The sequence below is a fragment of the Gouania willdenowi genome, chromosome 22, assembly GCF_900634775.1.
Source record: "Gouania willdenowi chromosome 22, fGouWil2.1, whole genome shotgun sequence".
Lineage (NCBI taxonomy): Eukaryota > Metazoa > Chordata > Actinopteri > Blenniiformes > Gobiesocidae > Gouania > Gouania willdenowi.
The window spans coordinates 23,639,931-23,658,461 of NC_041065.1; positions in this window are offsets into that span (position 1 = coordinate 23,639,931).

Below are 18,531 nucleotides of genomic sequence, written 5' to 3' on the forward strand. Positions count from 1 at the left end.
GCTCTTCGATGACCTACATGGAGAGGCATAAGCAGAGAGAGCGGTCAGCAGGACCCCCCTGGAACAGAAGCACAGACATTGTTTAATTAGACAGAAGAGGAGGAGCTGGGGTGGCTGGGGGTTGCGAGGCGTTTGAGGAAAAAATGTGCGGAAGTAGGCGCGTTGCCGTGGTTTAAATACAGCAGTGAGACCAACTCTAACCAATGGGAAGCATGGAACATGATCAGCTGGATGATGAACTGAATTAGGGGATGGATGCTGTCAGTAGTTACAGCTACTGACAGCTGAAGGGCAGGACCAGCTTGACTTCCCTGCAATTTCAGCTGATGCAGTGACATTTATTTACTCGGCGTTAACGTGACTGTGTACGGCAAGACCTCCGTGCATGCCTCCGCGGAACCAAACAGTACTGGAATTTGCATGTTCTCCTTAGCGTCCAGCTTAAAAAGATGTACATTAGATTGATTGGAATCTTACTGAACCATCTCCTTCTCTCTCTCTCCTCTTCCTTTTCTACCTCTTCTTTTTACAATACAATTATTATTTATTATGACAGCGCTCATCACCTGCCTGGTTGAGACGTCGCATGTTTGTATATAAAGAGTCATTTTGGCTTCCTGAAGGATGCATATTGTCAAAGGAAGGAGTATTTTGGCTTCAATCATGTTCAAAATAGAGGATTGATTCTGTTTCATGCCTAAGAATCAGGATCTTGGAGCATCATCCTGTTTTATTTGATTTTTTTTTTAAAAATATAGCTCATCAGTTACAAGTTTGGGAACCACTGGTGTAAAATAAATCAGAAATACTCTTTATTTCCTGCACCCAAGCCTATATAGCATGTGTTACGTGATGTAGATGCAATCATCCTCAGGAAGGTCACATTCACAGTCTTTCAGCCATATCTCATGCAATGTGGATCTTCCTGTGATGAATGTGTCTGACGGATTTACTTTCTGTGAATGCGTGTGGGTGGAGACCTCGCACTGAAGGGTTGTGCTGCTAAAGCAGCGGAACACAAAAGCTCGGAGGTAAAGTGAATTCAAATGAAAAGTACAGCAGACAGTGCGTGCATCTGATGATTTAGTGTAGGTGTATGTAAGAGTGATATCCCATTATTCAGCAGAGAGACTTAAACTGGGGGAGAGCAGAGACAACAGGTCGCTGTGTGATAAATGGAGTGTTAAGGTTACTCACCATATAGGCTTACATGTATTTAATTGTGATAAATTCCTGTTTTAAACAGACATTTTTCTCCCTCAGACTTACATAGTTGTGAAATTATTCTTTTGTTTTTTATCAGCCTGTTATTGTAGGAGTGATAAATCTGCTGCTGCACAGAGACATGTTACATAAAGTAGCTGCATCACAGTCTCTGAAATGATCTCCTGTCATTCTTTATTTCTACCTTACCTCACCTTACCTCCTACATTGTAACGCTGCACTCTCAGATGAGTGCTTATCTAAAAGGGATTACACAACATATATAATGGCTGTAAATCGCAGTCAGGATATATCACCAGGTTGACGTCATTTGGAAACACTAACATGTGTGTGTAGAGGTTTAGCAAGCCCAGGCTATCAAAGATTTGGTTGATTGCAATCACTGCTGTGCATTGTGAGTATCTAAGTCCAGTCCTAGCGTTGAAGTTCAATGACTAAAGAAAATCAAGCTCATGTTCCCTATATAGATTTCTTTTAAACGTATCGTCTACTTTTATGTTCAGAAACCATTTATGTTGTTCTGGGTGAAATCATTGGTCTTTCCATCCAATGATTCCATCCTTAGAGCAGTGAATACATTATGTATATAGAAAAAGCAATGAAAAGAATTGGTAACACTTTACTTGAAGTTTTATACATAAGGCCTGAATTCTATTGTCATTGTCTGTCATTAGCATGAATAAGGTGTCATGAAGGCTGTCATTAAGTGTTTGCCAAATTATGACACCTTTGAAGCTATGTTGGCATTTTTTGGGTTAGGTGGAGGGATCTAGTGGGGCTAGGGATCTCGGTTAGGGTAACAAACACTTAAAGGTCCCATATCATGCTATTTTTCACCCATCTCCATTTGTTCTAAGAACCCAAAAACATAGTATTTGAGGTTTATTTTCCAGAGTTTTAGCCTCTGAAAAGTCACATTCTGAGCAACTCTACACAAACAGGCTGATTTGCGGCCTACTTATGCATATTCATCAGTGGGCGTGTCTATAGACGGGACACTGACTACCTCCTCCCCTCCCACTCCGTAACCGAGTTCATGCTGCTTTATAAACACAAGACAGAGCGTGGGGGCGGGGCGATCACCAGTACATACATAGACTGTAGAAAATATACACATAGCACTGCGCGAAGAATGCTGACATGCTCATCTTCGTGGGCGTGTCTGTTTACATGTCAATCACGGCAGAGAGCTTCCTGGAGGCGCGGCTTCTCCAGCTCAGTGCCGAGTCAAATTTGTCATTAAAGTAGGAACGGGTCATCAAAATGAAGCGAGGTGTTTGGGCTCACCCTGCAGTAAGAAAGGAGCAAATCACCCTCTAACTAACGATTGAGGGAATCAATGAAAAAACAGTCAATTTACCTTAACATGGGCCCTTTAATGACAGCCTTCATGACACCTTATTACTGCTAATGACAGGTGTCATGTCATAATAATATCAGCCTTTATGTATAAAACTTCAAGTAAAGTCTTACCAAAGAACTAGACCTCTCTATAGAGGCTGGAATCCTGATCAATCCCTGCCATTCGGTCTGAATGGAAAGAACCAATCAGATGCCTTAATGTTCCATCCTGAGCCATACCCCCCTTTGTCCCAAATCTTCCAATATTGCAGACTGTACCTTTAACATGTTTTATGCAGAAGTTGTTCTGCAATGACATGCACATTAAAATATGCCGTGAACAAATCACTGCAATATAGGCAAGGCAAGGCAAATTTATTTGTATAGCGCATTTCATACTCAAGGCAACTCAATGTGCTTTACATGATAAAACATTCAATTGTTTAAAATCAATAAGAACATTTAAAATCATCAGTAAAATCAATTAAAATCATCAGTAAAATCATCATTACATCAAGGCATTAGTTCCCGGAGCAGAACTGAACCAATCATATTCGTTCACAGACCTGTAAAGGATGATCGTAGACAGGCTAAAAGAATGAAACATAGTGAGAGTGAAAAATCCAAACAGGTGATCGATAAATGATTATCTTCTTCTTCCTGTTTTACCAGATAACTTTCAGATCACAAAATATTGTATTTCTTATAACCTCGGTCGTTTTCATTATGTGTGCATGAACTCTGTTTATAAATTACATGGTATAATGTGTACGTCACTTCCAGCTTTTGGTTTCGTAAGAAATGACACTGACCGTTGCCTGGCAACTCGGAGGTTTGTAGGTGTATATTAGGGCTGAATTTTCTGCGTAAATGCATTAGTCATGTTGTTATATCTACAAGTTTAAGAAGACTGAGCCACTGACTGAGACGCTGATCAACGTGCCTACAACCTAACAACCTAACAACCATCTACACATGATGCGTGTCCACATTTTCCCACTGGAAACAATCTTAGTTCACATTTGGTTTCAGGTAATGTGCACTGGAAACCAGTTGCCAGTTTTTAGGGTTGTAAATCCTTACTACTTGAAAATTGAAAAGCAATTTACTTTCCAGGCAATCAATTCACTGGATTCCAATGTGTTATTATGACCGGTTTGTGCATGGTTAGTTTATTTCACAACATGTCTGCAAACTCAAGATTGTGCTGCAATTAGGGTGTTTACATCACTACCAGTGTGTCCTGGTTTGCCTCATTTGAAGACCATGTTTTTCTTTGCTACAGAATATTACAGTATTCTTGAAACCTCGACTATTGGCACATTCACCCTTTCAGTGTGCTCGTAGCAAATGGTGATAGGATGAATGAAATCTCAGAAGAAATGAAAAAACAAAGAGAAACATCAGAATGAGTGAATACCAATGGGACTGAGTCAAATCATGACTCTCATCGAGCCTGTGGTTATTGTCATGTTTCTTATTAAATGTTGTGGCATGTGGTTGTTATTTATGAATAAGTGCAGCAGCAGAAGTATCTGCTCAGTGTATCGCTGCAGCTTCTGGACAGAAGAGATGGGGCCCCCCTTTAGAAAAACGGAAACAACAATGAGCTTGGCAGAAGCGAGGGGGGACAGTTTGGTTTTGTTCAATACAGAGCAACAACACAGGGACAGCATGAACGCTAACCTGGCAGATTCCCGTCGCACACGCTGTATGAGGTGCTGGGTTAGGATGACGTGGGGAAGCAGCTGCATGAGCGCTGGATGTCATCAGGGGGTCACTCCTTCTGCTTAATCCACTCTGAGCTAAGAAGTACTTGTTATCACTTGTTGCCATGGCGTTTTCACTCACTTGTGCTAAACTCACGCTTTTATCATTTATTTTATCTGTCAACACTGTCAACTCTGCAATGTTTGATTTAGAGGATCCAGAGAGGAAGGAAGGAAGGAAACATTACGTCCCTTTTTACCACCCAGCATCAGTACAGCTTTTATCCAGACCCGCATCACAAAGAGCTGGGTTGAGTCCCACATCCCTGTCACTGGTCTGACACACGGAGAAATAATCACACACACGCTAAACTAAAATCCCCCAATTAACAAAACAGACTGGTCCTTAGACAATTAAAGAGAGTTTAGAAATGTACGAAAAATCCACAAAGAAATGTAGAAAACAATGGCAACATAAGCTGTTTGGGTAAAAGCAGGAATGATTGAGGTCAAACCCAGAACATCCCATCTGTTGTGAGGCAACAGAGCTTACCACTGCACCACTGGACTGCCACAAAACTACTCAAACTCACCCTGATATTTTCCATCCTGTGAATTTTTACCTAAAACAAAAGCATTTGATTTAAAGCAATCTTATGTGCACATGGGAACAGACTCTGTTCCATTAGAGCCAAACGATCTGTGCAGAGATGCTTCTGCAGTGAACAGACTGCAGACCATGATGCCATCAACAATGTGCAGTGTTCTTCAGATACTAATGGCAGCTGAAAGCATGGAGTGAACCACCATTAGTACATCAGTGTTCAATTTATTGACTAACGATTTTCACAGACTATCACGAGACTCTGACAAATTAAAATACAAAAAAATATATTAAAATACATTGATACTTTCGTTAACTTAAAAAAACAAAATTCGAGCACGATGGAGTTTCTGTTTTGAAGGTATCCAATTAGAGATGTAACAATTAACTCAACTCCCGATACGATTCGATTCACAATACGATTCTCTCACGATTTATTTTACAAAATGGGACTGTAGAAAAATGACTGAAAAATATTCCTTTATTTTTTTGGGGGAAAAAACTAAAAAACTATACTGTTTTCCTTTTAATTTTCATTGTCAAAAGAATCCCTTGATAAACTATTCAAAACAATGCAATTTAACTAAAAATAAATCTTGAATGAAATAAATAAAGGAATAATACAAATGAAGAAGAAGCCTATTAATTTAACTTCTGGTTCTATAGTAAACAATGCAAAACTGCATAATAGTTCTTTTTAAAAAAAAAAAAAAAAAAAAAAAAAAAAACAGTCATTGCACTGTATTTAGGTCAGATATTTGTTTGGACCAGCAGAAGGTGCTGGTAACCCAGTGGTCGGTTGGCATGCAGATATCTTGCAGTGAAGAAGAGATGCTATGCTAGCAGACAGAGCTAATAGAAAAACGTGACTTTTACAGATATTCACGTAATAATACAGATGTTTTTTGGTGCTAAAGGGGTAAGGAATCATTTATGAACATGTTTAAAAGTAGAAGGCGGCCAGAAAGAAAGTATTTGCAGATTCCACCCGCCGCCAACACTTCTGGGTTAAAAAAAATACTGCGATTCAATTTTCACAGTATCGATGTGAATCGTAATACCTATGAATTGATTTTTAACTGACATGATCAATCGTTACATCCCTATATCCAATCAAAACTACTACTGCTGATTGTGTATGATGACGTGTGTATGAAGAAGTGTCGGTCACATCAAATCTGTTTTTACAAACATTATTACCATTCCATATCAAGTTGATAAATGGTAATTACATCTTTAAAAAAATCTGGAAAAAAACAAAGTTGCATTTTAATCAAAAGACTATGACTAAAAGTTTTATCTTGGAAGTACAGAATTGTTAATTGAACAGAAAATGTTTAATTAAAGGCACACGATGACTTTTTGACCTTAAGAGTTGACCCAAATGAGTTATTTTAAATGATTCCTCAGGCTAATATACAGCGCTTGACAATGCTCCAAGTGGGGCTTCCTTCTTGAAATTTCGACCATGTAAGTTTGGAGGAGACGGACCGTCTTTGGCAGGTCATGTGACCTGGAGAATGTCTGGAGAACTTATCACTTTACAGCAGTCACGTGACCACGGGCTCTGATATACTCATGAGCTAAGCTAAGGCTTTTGCTACTATTTTTCCACCTGATCAACTCCTGGTCATGGCCGAGGCAAGCAAAATGTTTAAAACTGCTTCTGAGGAGGCCGCCAAGATCCGCCACCAACCCGCCTTCCGCCCGGCGCACGCCGTTCCGCCCGTCCCCTGGCGAAGGAGGCCGACGACAGTGGCGAGGAGGGCTGAGCGGTGGGGAGAGGAGGGCGGTGGCTGCTCCTCCAGCCACGGTGCAAGCCCATCCCCTCTTCGCACCCCAGCCTGACCGATCTTTATCCTGAAGTTACAGGTCAACTACTGTCTGCATACACAATCAAAAGACAAGGGAGGCTGGTCCGACTGACTGACTGTTGATTTTTGCGACAGTGATGCGGCACTTGTGGCCACTAGGGGCACTTGATGTGAAAGTTACAGGTTTAGTGCCCCTAGTGGTCAAAAGGTACACAGCGTGTCTTTAAGTTTTAGACTAAAACTTAATTAAAAATGTTCTCGAATTCGCCAGTTTGATCCAATCGAGACTTTGATTTTGCTCACACTGTTCAAACGAGGCAGACTATCAAAGCAAACAAAAAGTATTCTGTATTTTCATTGCTCCAGGATTCTTCGTTGTCAACGCACTTTAAAAAGTTGTAACCACAACACCATCGTTCTTGGTTTCCAAACTCTATCATCACAGAAGTACAGAATTGTTCATTTTACAGAACATTTTTAACCAAGTTTTACAAAACACAAAAAAAAAAGATTAGTTTGCCCGGATAGTCCGGTTCGTTTGGATGGTGTGAACACAACCGAAGTCTGGAACGGATCAGGCTGGTGAATTAAAAAACGATTGTTTTGGCAGGACACAGAGCTTTTCGAATTGATGTCTAGAGTTGCTTCAGCTGCACCGTGAACACATACATTCTAGGCTTGGAATGACCACAGAAGTATTGGAGATGACATAGAGCGCACTGCATTGTGGGTGGGCAAGACACTGGCTATAGACCAAAACAAAACATCCAAAACATGGTTGAATGGTGTGAAAGGACAGGTGGAAAAGGCAGAATTTTCTACACGCTCTTACGTACATGCTTTAACCAATAGATGAGAGCCACTTTTTTAAATTTCTGTTTGTCTGACCAGATACGTCTCTAATCCAGTAACAGGGTCCCCAAGCGACTAGCTCATGCACCTGCATCAGAAGCTGTTTGGAGCGGATCAAAAACTGCACCGTGAACACAAACTGAGCCAAATCAAGGTGAGAAAATCAGCTGTTTCAACTCGAGTCCAGACTATACCGGTGTGAAAGTAGCCTTTAAGAAAGGAAACATTCTTATTTAAAGCAAAACACCTGGTTATTCCTCATCAAAAAGGTAATTGAGTATCAATTTAGTAAAGAAAAGAGATGACTGAGATTATTATAGAGAACTTAAATAAATGCATTCAAGAATCAATGGCTCCACAGCTGATAGGAGTCCATTAGATCAAGAGGAATTAAAACCACAGGTCTACTTAGGTTTTCACTGTATCCTTTGTTTCGTGTGCCCTTCAAAGTAAAATCAGGATTTTTAAATGAACAGTATACAGACATCAGCTGAAGCAAACCAAGGATGTGGGGAAAATGTTTTTACCAACAACCCCAGTTAGTTACAAAAACAAATCTAACATTAGGAATTTGTCATGATGATTACAAAAAAACACAGCCTCCGTGTAAGACATCAGTAACTAACCATTAGGCATGTGCAGATCTATTGTTTTGAAAGATAACAAGTAAATTACTATCTTGGATCTTGAATCTGTCAAGAAAACGCATCCGGAATCCAACCATTCCACATCTTATCTGGGTTGTTTGAGGGGCGTAAAGAGTGACTGGACTGTTGTGAGCAATTTAGTGGTAGTTTGTGGAAACACACACACACACGCCGCTGTGGCTTTACAGGATGTCAGAAGATGCTGACGGTAGAGAGACAGTCTTAAATGCGGTGTAATCCGATGGTTGAAGGGTTCCCACGCCAGTAGCTCACTGACACTTATCTAATCCCTGATTGGATGATTTATTGCATGTTTTAAATGCAAGTGGCACCAGCTCACAGACAGGGAAACCCACACATGCGTGCAAACACAACCGTTCACATACACTAATGCCTGTGCTCATATTTACCACGTCTTTCACTTGGTCTCAAACTGAGTGGAAGTTTGAATAATGAGGCTAAACATTATCCAGACTTTCTCTTATCACTCAGACCTGCTGGTATTCTATTAATTCACCTTCAACTGCTTTTAGAAACTATCTAGTTTATCTTCCTCACTGTTAAATAACACTGCATTCCACGTACATCAGGTTCTTCTTATCTTGCACTAACATTTGGATAAGGTCACCTTGGGATGTGGAAGGAGAAAAGACTTTCAAATTTGGAACGGGCAAATAATGTATATTTCTGCAATGGACTGCCGCCCTGTCCAGTGTGAGCAGACCCCCCGCAACCCTGAGATAGGACAAAGCTGGTATGAAAATGAGTGGGATGGATGGACAATGCATGTTTCACAGGAAAAATCAAAAATAGGAAAAGAATCACATACCTGCACTTAAAAATAAAAAGTTGTTAAAATATTGACACATTCTGTGATGTTTAATTCCTTAAAACTAGGATAGGTGACATATTTGCAACCGCAAAGCATTTGACCACAGGAAAAAACAAAAAAAAAAAAAAAAAAAAAAAAAAAGGAGCCATACGTTTTCTTCTATAGTTCAGAAATCTGTATGAAACGTTTTCAGACTTTTCAATTCTGTTGAGATTTTTTAATGTTGACTGATTAATTCAGGGCTGTTCAAAAATGTTTATTGAAGGGCAAAATTGCCACTTCCCCATTCATCCTAGTATCATAAAAATACAAGACAAATAAACAAAGGTTGTGTGCAAGAAGAGAAAATTGCATCCAATGAATCCCAGAACAACTGCAAACAGATGAATTGAAAAGGTTACAAATTAAAAAGTTTGCATGGGCATTGTTTCCTGAGTGCTGGAATACAGACAGGATGCTCAGACTATTAGCAAATATGTGTTTAACACGCTGTGAGGGACGATAGCCTCTCATTTAGACTGAGTTGCCATGTGATGTTCCAGTAGGAGTTTGTCTGCGGGAACTGTTGCAACATGGATTCAAAGCCACGAAGGCTCCATCTCCTCCTGTCTTTCCTTCCTTTAATCCATCTTTCTTTTCCTTCCTCCTCCTGTACCCATTCGTGCCATTACAACATCGCTGCTTTCCATTGTTGCGTTAATGGCCCGCGTGCCATCTTCCCCTTTGTCTTAGTCCAAACTCAAAAAGCACCAGCCTGGGGTTAGGAGCTGTTTCTTATTCCTTGTCAGAGTGATCCCAACTGGGCCACTGCCTAATTAATCATTTCCTGCATGATACAAAAAAAAAAAAAAAACGACTTTCAGAGAGAGCGTGATCCCTTGTGTACCCTTCTCCTGGTGAGTTCATATACACGAATACACTCAAACTAACAAAAAGAGGGGTGAATGTTGTGTGTATTCTTTCATTTACAGGCAGCTACGTGGTTCCATGCAGTTACAAGCTTGATTAAAATGTTTTAGTCCAGTGAACATGTGGACATCAGATGTTGTGCCCCTCTCCGGTGTTGGTCCAGTGTCTTTACCGTCATTTCCCGTCAATGAAAACAAACTCATTCTCAGGATACTACAGTGTAGTAATGTTGCCAAATATCCACTTTGGCGTCTCTACAGCGACGCACACATGCACAGGTTTGTGCAGTCTGCACTTGGTCACGTACCATCTCCCTCAGGGTTTCTAGACCTCCCTGTTGCTCAAGCTGTGTGATTTGGCAGCACATATACCTTCGTGTAAAAAAAAAAAAAAAAAAAACAGCACACAGGCTGCTTGCATAGTGTGTGTAAGAAAACGAGTTCAGAAACTGTGCAGCATACGTATGTTTCCACATGGTTGGGATGTGTTTGTGTACAGAAAGTGATGTTCAGCTTCATTAAACAGGTGGCTCCATGTTCCTGTGCAACCAGAGCTCCATCCACTGCTCAAGGGAAACACTCTTACAAGCCCCAGGATCCCATCTGGCTTCTCATATTTTCATTTATGCTATGTAATGGCATTTGTCTCGCCTTGTCCCATCAGCTCTCTGTATACTTTATTTGACCTTTTGCCTTTTTGGGTGTTTGGCTTGGCCGTTTGCCCTGGTAAATACATGCTCTGTCCTCGTGTTTTTCTACTAAACTACAATCATAGTTTGCTTTCTGTTGTCCTCCTTGCACTCTGACAGGTTGGAACAGTGTTTGGAATAAAAGCGTTTAAAATAACGGCGTTTTTTTTTTTTTTTAGTAAAGTTTTGATTGAATAAACTGTTATCCGAAAGCACCCCTGGCTTCATACGCAGCTGTAGTGAGGAGGTGGGTTAAAAACAAGGTGAGCGATTACGATTGGCTAAGGCGGCATCATGTTTCATGGTAGTCAATCAGAGCCAGTATTTTTACACACACACACACACACACACACACACACACACACACACACACACACACACACACACACACACACACACACACACACACACACACACACACACACACACACACACACACACACACACACACACACACACACACACACACACACACACACACACACACACGATTTGATGAAGCAGCAGAGATGGCGAGCGTGGAGCAGTCTGATGAAAAGTTTGCATTTTTAAGGTGGCGATACAAACACTACTTTAAATTAATTGTGGTCAAAGGCAAGAACGTGCACGTGAAGTGTACGTTATATCCAGGAGCGAAGACTTTGTCGACATCCGTTGTAAGCAACTTAAATTTAATGAAGCACCTCACAATGAACAAAATCTGAATTCTTTGACATATAACAACTTTTTTTTTTAACAGTAACGCAAATAGTTACTTTCCTTGGTAATGAGTTACTTTTATTATGGAGTAATTCAATTACCAACTCAGTTACTTTTTGGAACAAGTATATATAATTACTTTCTTAAAGCAATGTTCACAACACTAAGTTTGAAACTGATTCCCACGTATCTGATGTTAGAAAACATTTGAAGGTTTGATTATTCTCAATATGGTTCTCTCTTTATTGCCAATTTCCTTTTTCAACACTTGTCATTACATATCAGATTAACCAAGAACATTTTCATATAATGCTACTTAGCATTAGCTATTTTCATGTTCCTCAAAAGTAAAAATACTTTATTTTAAAACTCAGGAGTGTTATTGCTGGGCATTATATTTAGTTTCAATTATTAAAAGGTTAAGAATGACATTTATAAAAAAAAAAAAAACAAAGATAGGAATAATGAACACAGGGCCTTCCTGATTAAATCAGGAATTAAGGGCCTAAATTATACATTAGAATTTTCCTTACTACAAACCTTTTCCTACTTAATTATTAGCCGTGTTTGCGCCCTGGACTCTTGCCTTTGCACTGTGCAGGAGTTGTATTTACCTGATAAACATCCATGTACTTTGTCATTGGCATACTAAGTAGGAGGTCAGCTGGTACTCCAGTTCACACATATACTCACTTCACATCAAAAAAACACAACTGTTAATGTCCTCACCTTTATCCATGAGGGGCAAATTAAGGACTAAAAGAAACGAGTGTAATCCAGAAATAATTACAACAGAAATCACAGGGTGTAAAACTGAACCAAAGGTTTATTGACCAAAAAAAACGAACAAACCCCAAGACAGATGCAACACTTAAACAAAAAATAATGCAAATAGGATGACAAAAAGACCTCACGCTAACAGAAAAAACCATATTTCAGTGCATTTATCATATAACAGTGATGATCGTAATCCAACTTTATTTATAAATCGCTTTAAAACCCAGGAAGAGGAGGACAAAGTGGTGTACAAGGTGACAACATACATATATATATATAGTGCATGCACTATAAAACAATTTAAACAAAACAAAATGTAAAACAGTGTACATAAAATCCATGCAATTAAAAAACCATATGTCAAAATAAAAAGGTGCATTTTTACAAGAGACATAAAAACAGGCAGAGATGAAGCCTGTCTGATGTGAAGTAGCTGTGCGTTCCACAGCTTCAGACCCGCAGCTGCAAAAGCTCGGTCGCAACCTTAGCAGTAGCTGGTCAGTCGATCTAATCGCCCGAGCAAAGGTCTGCCAGATGTTTAGGTGCAAGGCCATGTATTGATTTAAAAGCAAACAAAAAGGAGTTTAAAATCAATCCTAAATGAACAGTGTAAAGTGATCTGGACAGGGGAAATGTGCTCACATTTCCTCGTGCCCGTTAAAAGCCGTTCAGAAACGGCACAAAACCAGGATAGGGGAAAAAGCCTGAAAAATTGGCTATCCTGGATAGACTCATCCTTAAGTCGGTTGAACGAAAGCCGAGCAAGTTTATCCAGAACAAGTAACCATGGTGATTTAGTCTCTACAGCAAACCTACTGCAGAGCGGGTTAACAACCAGGATAAAGTTATCCCTGTTGTGGCTCTGCCGTGAGAAATTAGTGTTTTACAGAATGTTCATGGTTTCTTTACCCAAATATTATAAATAGTCATTTCATTTGTCCGTTGACTTTTGGTTTCATCATAGTTTATATATAAAGATGAAGAACATAAAAAGGACAATATTCCAGCAATGAAAGTGAGAAGACAGACGGTTTATTAGGAATATTTTTTTTATTTTGTGAATTTCCCCTCTGGGAGATCAATAGAGGTCTATTCTATAAATCTAATAATCAGTGATTTAGAAAAATGATCAGCTCCACCTCCTCTTACTGTCACTATAGCAGTTCACTTTATTAATTCTACATGTTTGTGATATTTACGCATTAATACGGTCACTATTGTCTGCCAGTCTCTCTTTCTCCTTTTCAGCAGCACTGCTCTTCCATATCAACCATTTGCCAACCAGATTTTGATGTATTTATCTGACTTTTGTGCAATACCCCCCTGGAGACGAGAGATAGATGTTATACTAATTACCGCATACAGTCAAAAATTAAAAAAAAAGAAAATGTAGGGACATCCAAGCCCCTATGTCCACTAGGCATTCTACTGGGAGGACTGGGAGTTTTTCCTAACAGGTAGATATTATTGTATATCATCCGCATAACAATGAAAAAGTATGTCATGTTTTCTGAATATAGAGGCCAGGGACAGGAGGTAGTGGGCAAAGAGAAGAGGGCCCAAAACTGAACCCTGGGGGACACCACATGATAGGATAGCAGTGGATGACACACATTCACCAAGGATAATACAGAAGGTTCTGTTTGTCAGATCAGACCAGAACCACTGAAGGGCTCATCATTTAACCCCTTTAATCACAAGCTGGAGCCACTGGCTCAGGAGGACCTGCTCAGGCATCAAACTGGACCCACTGGGAGCTCTGCCTGTTTGAGCTGCTCTTTTATAAGATCCTCTGATTGGCACCACCTGTCCTGGTTAACACACCTGCAACAAATGAGCACACACCAAAAAAAAAAGACACTGACAAGACCCATACACCGATGAACAGAGGCACACACGACGGCATGTAACAATAACACGTGTTTCTGAGACAGAACCTGTCTAAGCACGGGTAGAACACGCAAACTCCACACTGTTTCAGATGCTCCACCATGGAATCAATGAGTTGTATCTCTTGTTCTTCTTCAAAATAAACAAACTTTGCCACTTAATATAAATGATGTTCAGACTTTGATTGATTATAATATGTTTCATAAATGTTCAAATTGTCAAATTGTGCCCATTTCCAATTGAATCACAGGATAATGCATAACATCGCTGTCCTCCATTTGAAACATCCATATGACCACAAATGTCACAAGTAAGAACATCCACACTTTCCACAGCCCTTTAAAACTCATTTATTGTGGGATGAAAGCTTGGGACCTTTGTTTATGATGTAACACCTCAGAATTTTCGCAATCTCTTAGATTTGTAGTTTCACAGTTAATGTCTAAGCTTTTATCCACTGAATCCACTCTAACATCCTTTCAGCCATCCATCTGTAACAGCTGTATGGAATAAGGTAAGGAGATGTTTCAGCCTTAAACACTGAAACTTTGATCATTCTGGGCCAATTACAACACAAACTTCAACAATTCCAGATGAGTAAGTGAGTATGAAGATCAGCTGTCTGGATTACTTTAGGTTAGTGGATGAATAAGAAAAGTAGAAAAACCAAAAACCAGTTGTTAAAATCTGCAAAAACACCTGGAAGAAATGGGGAATTAATAAGACACAATCCTTGAAGGCCCCTAGAAAGCTTACCTAAGGTGACATGGCAACGGCAAGTTTTATTAGCTACAGCCTCCTGTATTTTCAAGCTGAGAGGCTGTCATTATATCTAAACATTTTCTATAGCTACATCTGCGTTGCCATTTGAGTGTTAGGTGTTTGGTGTTTTATTTTAGACGTGTACAGAAACTTTTGTTTATTTTAGAGCCCCCACTTGTACAATCCTTTCTGCCTTTATATCAACACTCTTCATCCAAGAAACACTGATGATGGTCGTCAGACTAAACAAAACTGCTCAAAAGCATGAAGAGAAGATACTTAAGTTAAGGTCTTTCCTTTACTGTACGTTGGCTCAGGATTTAATATCAAAGGATAAGTTCTAAAATGAAATAGAGTGCAGACTTACGGTATGTGAATTATCTTGGTGTTACCATGTGTCTTTCAACACCTCTCCTTTTCCTTCCCATCACAGAGGAAGGGGAAGCCCTTTCGTGTCCCTTTGATGATGTTAATCCCTACGACATGTAAACATCACAAACCCACAGTATAAAACCTTGGTATCCCCAAAGCTCTTTAGGGTTCATTAGTTCAGACTGTGGCTCTACATGAAAGGATGTGCTCTTGCACGTATTTGGAAAAAAGGAAACTCCATCAATCTAACCCTTTCTCCTCGATGTGGTCTAGATCCAACAACCAGAAGGTCCTCAGAATCAGCTGTCACCCACAGATCATTCAACCTACAGTAGTTATCTCGTTTGTATTGCTAGAAAGACGCTGAAGCTTATCTTAGCTGAGGCCCTGGATAGAACACGCCAAAAAAAAATCATCCTTCTGGTAAAGTATGCAAACTACACAGAAGGACTGAAGTTTGAAGCTATTATCTGTAAGGCAGGATTACTCACAATTCCCAATGCTATCATATTGATTTTCACAATTTAGCATGAGGCTAGAAATGGATGAGAGTGAGCAACAGAGTCTGTCTTTTCTTCACCTGTCATAAATCAGTCCAAAAAATACTTCATCTCGAGCATTGTATTAAAAATGATTACTGGGTGTGATGTCAACCCTTGGCTGTAGACCCTCCAGGCCGTGGGAGATAAGCAAAGACTTTTTTTTAAGGAAAGTTTTCATTGAGACACAGACTGATGTAGTGTTTGCTCAGCTGGACCACTAGGGAGGACAGTCAGCAGTTTCTTTGCACTCCGATGTCTACATGTGTGCTAGGGAACTAATGGTGGCTATTGAACCAGTTCATATTCAAACATCCAAGTTTCTTTGCTCCAGCATTAGCTAAAGAAACCGCGGGACCAGCTGCGAAGCTGGAATGTCCAAACATAGTGCGGGAGAGTTGCAGTCTTGTATGTTTTTACACCTGTTCCTATATGCTCTCATTTTGCTGTGTAGCCCAACAGGAAGTCACAACCCTGGACCAGAATTATACATATACTGTATACTTATTAGTAAGGTACATAGGTGCATGGATTTAGTAGATACTATATTTATATTTATCCTTTAGCGGAATGACATTTCCACTTCCAACAGTGTATGAAAAGTACCGTAGCACACCTTTATAAGAGGTCTTGCTATCAATGTTATTCCACCTTGAGTGGAGTGCAACTTTAAAGGACCAAATAAGATTTCAGAGTCATCTTCCGGTCACTAGGCTTATCCATATCACACAATTCTGTAGCCAAAATCAAAAGCCTAGAGTTTAAAAATAACAAGGCTCACAAACCAACATCGAGAACAGGGAGAATTTTCTGCCTGGTTTATGTTATGAGGAAAACCAAGATGTGTGAGGACTTCTAAGAACTGTCTAAAAAAACTTTATTTAATTTTTGCAGCATAATGGTAAAATTACTTGATTTATGTAGCGCTTCACAATCACCAAGGCAGTCGCAAAGAGCTTCACAATATCAGGTCAGTCACCCATTCGCACACCAATGTGACTGAATTGTCATGCAAGGCGCTAGTCGACCATTAGGAGCAACTTAGGGTTCAATTTCTTCCACATAGACTGGTATAGTACTCAGATCAAACTCCCAACCTCTGGATCAGAAGAAGACCCCTCTACCACCCGCGCTACGGTCACCCAATAATGAATTAATTGACTCGTAAAAGTGAAATTATAATGTAGAAGTATGTCTCAAAAATATTCCAGGCTTTATAGGTGTGACATATGTGAATTCTCTCTGGAATTACTGGATAAACAATTAAAAAACAAGTGCTACAGATACACAATACATGGTAGTAATCTTCATCATTAAATGGGTATGAGGCAAGATATCCTTCATTTCATGTAATGACTGGTTTCTGAGCTAATAACAAAATGTAAAAAGTCAGCGGTCTGAGTTTGTACATCGTTCTAATAGAGCAGTTTATATCTACTAAACTCGTCCGAGGCAGAGGAGACATTTCTCAGAGGCAGAGGGGGATGAGGGGCCAGAGTGCAGTGTAGTTCTTGGCTGCAGCTCCTGGCAGCTCTGTGATGGCTGTGATGGGGAGGTGCTGTAGCAGAGATGTGATGGGGAGGTGGGAGGTAGAGATGGCCAGAATGCAAAATGTCTTATTTTTGCTGGCAGTGAAGAGAAGTGCTACCTTGGAGGCAGTTCTCTGTAGAGGCCCATACATCTCAGTTCCTGGCAGTTGATCTGGCAGGAGAGCAGTTGGTGGGTGGGAGTGTGCTAGGGAGGAGTAAAAGGATGGGAGAAAGTGCACCGGGTATGACGAAAGGCCTTGTGCTGCCGAGAAGTCATCCAAAGTCCAGACTTCCCTAATGGATTCTCCTCTGCTACGTGATCCCACTTTGGGAAAGTGGAGCAGACATTCTGACTCTGTTTTCCTTCTTTGCCCACTGTGATGGTGTGATGGTGCGATGGGGCCAGGCTGGTTTGTGGATAGTGATAGTAAGGGATGAGATCACACCTTATTTTGCTCGTAATAACCACAGCAGGCTTTTGGTTCAACTACCGCTACGTCAACATAAATTGGAGCCACCGACCTTCACTTCTCGCTAAGTTATGGCTTTCTCCGAGTCATCAAATGGCTCAGGTCTCAGGGAACTGACAGCAGTTTATACTTGCAGCTGAACACAAGATCTGCTCTTTAAAGGCTTAAAGTCATTCACTTTATAAATATATAGTAAACTTACCTCCAAATGTTCAGCCAAATGTTTGGTCCAGCAGCTTTTTGACGCCTTTAAATTGCTGCTATAATTTGCTTTGACTTGTTTCCCATGTCAGCAATCTTCACCTCAAAGTGTCAGAATACTGGCGTTTTAGCTGAAATTATACCAGTAAGTGTTTTAGGTTTATGGTAATGTTTGCATTGACACATTAATGGCTTAACGGCCGCTTTTTGTGAGAGAGCCGACATCCACTATGGTTCACACAAAAGTAGCTTATTGCAGATGAGTTAACTCCTTCTGTGGGTTATATTATAATCATCCCTTTACAAAGGAGTAGTGTTGTAGTAGTCGAGACCGGTCTCGAGACAAAATTTTAAAGGTCTCCGTCTCGTCTCGGAGTCGGAAGCATTTTGACTCGGTCTTGTCTCGGACTCAGGCTGCCAGGACTCAGGATTCTCCCTCAAGACCGTTCGATACCAGCACTAAGTCCTGCAATTTTTAAATTTTTTTATAATGTGATAATAACAAGGAGAAGAACGGGACAAAACAATCCTTTATTCATTCTTTAATCCACCCCGTATGATGACCGCAACCTTCCTTAATGTGACTGAGTGACGTGTGTGACACACTCGTGTGTGCGTGTGTATGTGTGTGTGTGGCTACGGTTTCAGTTTGGACCGCGGAGCGCGAGGGAG